Below are 5,235 nucleotides of genomic sequence, written 5' to 3'. Positions count from 1 at the left end.
CATATGGAAACCTTTTGCGATTATTGTGATGCTATCTCTCAAACGGGCGTGACTCAAGACCAAATTAGATGGGTCTTATTTCCTTTTTCCTTAATCGGCACCACAAAGCAATGGTTGAAGGGCCTTGATAAGGCCACCCTTGGAATAGATTCTTGGAAGAAGTTGGCTCTAGCTTTCTACAAAAAATTCTACCCACCGGAAAAGACCAACATGCTAAGAGCTCAAATTACGGGTTTTAAGCAAAGGGATGAAGAGTCTTTGTATGAAGCTTGGGAGCGGTTCAAAGGAATTTGTCGCTCATGTCCTCACCATGGACATAGCGAATGGTTTTTGGTGCAACAATTTTGGAATGGTTTATATGAAGATTCTAGGAACATTCTCAATATGGGATCAAATGGAATGTTCACCGAAGTTGATGACAATCAAACATGGAACAAGATTGAGGAAATGGCGGTCCATAACTCACAATATAGTAGACCTCGCAAGGCTACTAGAGGAGGAAAGCATGAAGTGGACTCCGTTACTCAATTGGGTGCTCAACTTAGTGCTCACATTGACACAATCAACTTGAAGTTTGAACAAGCTATGGCTAGACTTGAGGAAAATTCAAAATCATCGAAGCATCATGTTAATGCCATGACGGCATCCTCATCAATCCCAAGTGGGATATGTGAGAATTATGGAACTTTGGGACATGACCAAGGTGAATGTAGGGGAACAAATGAACAAGTGAATGCTTTCCAAGCATACAAGAGTGGTACCCCTTATTCCAACTTTTACAATGAAAACACCAAATTTCATCCAAATCTCTCATACAAAAGCCAAAATGTTCAAAACCCTCAAACAACATACACTCCACCACCCATGAGAAACCAAAATCAAAGACCATTTTACAATCAAAACCAAGGTTACCAAAATCAAAATCCATACAATCACCAAAATGACCAAGGTTTTGATGTCCAAAAAGCGGTCCTCCAAATGCAAAAGAACCAACAAGAATTTTTCACTCAAATGCAAAAAGATAGCCAAGCAAAAGAAACCACCATCAACAACATTCTAGCTCACACCAAGATGTTGGAAACACAATTGACTCAACTAGCATCTTCGAGCTCACAAAGACAAAAGGGGCAATTACCACCTCAAGGTAATCCCCCTAGACATGAAACGGTTAGTGCCATTCACTTGAGTAGTGGTACAAGGTATGAAGCACCGAAGAAGCAAGTTGAGGATGAAGTTGTGGAAGCTAGTGAAAAGGAAGAAATTGTGCAAAACTCCAAAGATGGAGAATCATCAAAAGAAAAAAGTTCAAAGAAAAATGAAGACAAGGCCAAGGAGAAGGAGCCCATTGTGATTAGACTTCCTTTTCCAAGTCGTCAAGCCAAGCCCAAATTTGATGATCAACTTGGAAAATTCATGGAAATTGTGAAGAATTTAGAAGTCTCAATTCCTTTCACGGAATTAATCAATCACGTTCCGGCCTATGCGAAGTACATGAAAGATATCCTCACAAAGAAGAAGTCGATCCGGAAGCTTGAGACTATCGCCATCACTAAGGTGACTAGTGCAATACTTCAAGGGAGTTCACCTCCAAAGTTAAAGGATCCGGGAAGCTTCTCAATACCGTGTACCATTGGCGACACGACGATCAACAAAGCCTTATGTGATCTAGGGGCTAGTGTGAGTGTCATGCCATACTCGGTAAGTAAAAGGTTGGGGATGGGAGAGCTTAAATGTACCAACATCACACTCCAAATGGCCGATAGATCGACGAAGACACCGTTAGGGATATGGGAAGATGTCCCCGTGCGAATTGGGAAGTTTTTCATCCCGGTGGACTTTGTCATTGTTGATATGGAGGAAGATTCCAACATTCCAATCATCCTAGGAAGACCTTTCCTACACACCGCCGGTGCGGTGATTGATGTGAAACATGGTGAGCTCACTCTAGAAGTGGGAGATGAAAGCATAACTTTTAATCTTGACAAGACTATGAGAGCTCCTCGTTTGCATGAGCCATGTTTCATGATTGATCATTATAGCCGAAAAGATGAGAAGAAGAAATCGGAACTCCAATGGAAGAAGAAAATTGAAGATGCTCCATTCAAAGAGCAAGTGAATTGTGACAAAGAGAGCTTGCAAAGCTCATCAAAATCAACCAAGGAAGAAGAGGATGGCCTCATTGGCCAAGAGAAGAAATTGGGAGAGTTGTCTCCATCTAAGCAAGAGATTTTCAATGATCAACTCAATGAAGTTTGTGGTCTTTGGGACGACGAATTTGAAGGGATCTTTAATCCCTACATTGGACATGCCATCGATCATGATCAACAACAAGGGCCACGGTCCATTTAGAACCTCTACCATGATAATGAACAAGCCTTTGATTACTACTTCAAGGTGTTGAGCAACATCAACAACACCTTGGACATGCCCCCTTGACATCTCATCAAGAATGAGAGTTTGGTGGAGTCCTCCCTAAACCACCACTTGTAAATATTTCTAACTCCCTAACTTACATTTCAATTCTTGTATTGCATTTTTGTCATCTTTGGATTTTTATTTACTTTGATCAAAATAATTGTCATGTAAGAGAGAAGTGAGGGAGGGACTAACAATTTCAATTGATGTGTAGTGCTTTACCTTAGTGTGGGGATGGCAATTGCCTAGGCTATCCATGCCTTAGTAGTGCCCCCACAATGAAGAACACAAGACTTGAAGAAAGAATGAAAGAATGATAAGGGAAATGCGCTGTGCACGGGTGGAACTGAATCCGTGTACACAGAGGAAGAATCCGAGCGGATTCCCAAGAATCCGCCCGTCTTATGTAATCCGAGCGTCCTGCAGAAAAGACGCCCGTCTTGAACTGAGCTGAATTTTGAAATTTTCTTGACTGTTAAAGAATCCGAGCGGATTTCTGAAAATCCGCCCGTCTTGAAGAATCCGTCCGTCCTGGGAGAAAGACGTCCGTCTTTGCAGCTGAGGAAAACAAGCAAATTTCTCTGGACAGAAATCCGTCCATCTTAGAGAGAATCCGCCCGTCCCGTGTTCAGCAAATCCGAGCGGATTGTCACAAATCCGCCCGTCTTTAGGCGAGTTTTGCAAAGTTCAAAAAGAGCAGAATCCGCACGGATTGGGCAGAATCCGCACGGATTGCCCATGCAGATTCGAAATTTTCGGCCTCTTTAAAACCCCTCCCACCTTCATTCATTCATTCATAAACACTACCCACAACATCAAAACCCTCATCCTCTCCATCATAAAAACAAAAACCCTCAACAACATTCAACAAAAACAAATCAAACCACCCTTCCAACAACAAATTAATCACTCCTTCTTCAACAAAAATCAAAACCAAGAACAAAAGCTTCAACCTTTGAGTCGATTTTTGTTTTCATAAAGGCAAAGCCTTTCACCTTCAAATCGATTTGGGCATACTACGAAGTGAAGATTTTTCACTCTTTTCTTGGTTAGTTCATCAATGGCAAGGACTAAGGGTCCAACAAAGGCAACAAGGGCACCAAAGGCTAAGGCACTCTCACAAAGACAAAAGGCTCTTCAAACAAAGAAAGCTTTGGCTATGGTGGTAGCAACACCAAACTTGGAAGTGCAACAACAACAACAACAACCTTCTATGGGAGCAATAACACCTTCTACTCCGGTAATTAATCAACTTTTGCATTATCCGGAGGTAACTTTTATTTCCGATACCCATAGAAATACCTTTGTCAAGTTTGCTATGAAGTCATTACAATCCACCAAATTCATATGTGAAGATACCTTACAAAAATTGGGTGTTCTTGAACAAACAAAAGCCTTTTTCAACGCCATGGGGTTAAAGAAATTGTTTGAAACAAGGGAATTAACATACCCCTCCCTTACCTTGGAATTTTTTGTTGGGGCTGGTGTCCTTTACAGTTAGTGCAAGGACTTATAAATCTCTAAAAGGATCAAAGGGTATACTTTTGTATCATAATCAGTTGGTCCACGTTTATCAATAACGGTTGGCTTGCTAGATAAGTTTGACGTTATTGTCATACAGATGGCGGTGATCAACTGGTCCCTAAAAGTCACACCTATAGGATACGTTTGAGAGATGTGACGGTATGAAAATACAGTCATGTAGATGCCAAATTTGACTAACCAGTTAGTCTGAGTTATTTGACTAATAATTAGTCAAAATGTGATGTTGAGATATTTTATTTAATACGGATTAAATAATAACGGCTAAGGCGAATTAAGCAGTTAATTCGTAAAATTGAATATAAACGTTTTATATTTGATTAATGTATATTGAATATAATTATACAATATTGTCTTTGTCGGACATGTATTAATAATTCAACTAATCCGTGTTATTAGTTGATGCTTTAATAACCGATAACCGATGACAGTTTATAATTAGACCGTGTCATATACATTTAGTAAATTGCATGTCGGACCGCGAGTTAAAATAAAGAGGAAATGGAAAAGCCCATTTCCCTCTCCTTCACTCGGTTTGGCCGAATGGCATAGACAAAAAGAGAGGCTCATTCTCTTGTTAACCTAATGCTAATTCATTTTGCAAAATAACTAGGGTTTTGGAGATCATTTTCTCTCTGAAACCTAGATCTCTCATCTAAGCAAAAACTCACAAAATTAATCCTCTCAATATTTCAAGGCAATTAGAGGATTCATTCTAGCACAAGGGCATTTCTCGGACAATCTTGGGTGCAACAATTAGGAGGAGATCTACTTTGATCTCTCATTGCCGAATTGCACTAGGACCGGAGGTTATTACTTAATCTTTATCGTTTCATTGTGTTTTTCGTTTTATGACTATTAATCACGTATAAAATTTGCGTTATAATCCTTCAATTTATGGGTTTTATACGGATATTACCCTTCAAGTGGTATCAGAGCGAGGCCACGTAAATTTTTCTATGTGATTTTCATCAAACGATTTTTGAATCGATGAATTTTTGTTCAAAAAAAGATTTGTCACGGCTGCAAATTTTTTTCTCGGCAATTTTTTTTTATTGCTGCGTTTTTTTTTTTTTGTTTGTTTGTTTTGTGCCTTGGGATCCGTGTCTTGTATACACGGTGATGGTTGTTTTTGTTCTTTGTTTTCATTTTGATCTTTGCATATTGTATTGTAATCGATATTCATTGCAATGTGTAAAAGATCTATCAAAATGATTGCATAAAATTTCGTGTGGCACAAATTTTTGTCTCGAAAATTTTTTGAAAACCGTGTGGCCT

The 5,235-nt window shown here is 39.4% G+C and overlaps 1 non-coding gene across 1 annotated transcript; it reads right to left on the bottom strand.

Moving 5' to 3' along the window:
* Positions 1-210: 210 nt before the first annotated feature.
* Positions 211-318, bottom strand: LOC141615594 (small nucleolar RNA R71). Its single transcript, XR_012530008.1, has one exon. It is a non-coding gene; the product is annotated as a small nucleolar RNA R71 (small nucleolar RNA).
* Positions 319-5,235: the final 4,917 nt, after the last annotated feature.

This window comes from Silene latifolia, chromosome 11 (assembly GCF_048544455.1).
Source record: "Silene latifolia isolate original U9 population chromosome 11, ASM4854445v1, whole genome shotgun sequence".
NCBI classification, from domain to species: Eukaryota; Viridiplantae; Streptophyta; class Magnoliopsida; order Caryophyllales; family Caryophyllaceae; genus Silene; species Silene latifolia.
This window is presented reverse-complemented; position numbering and strand designations above follow the sequence as displayed.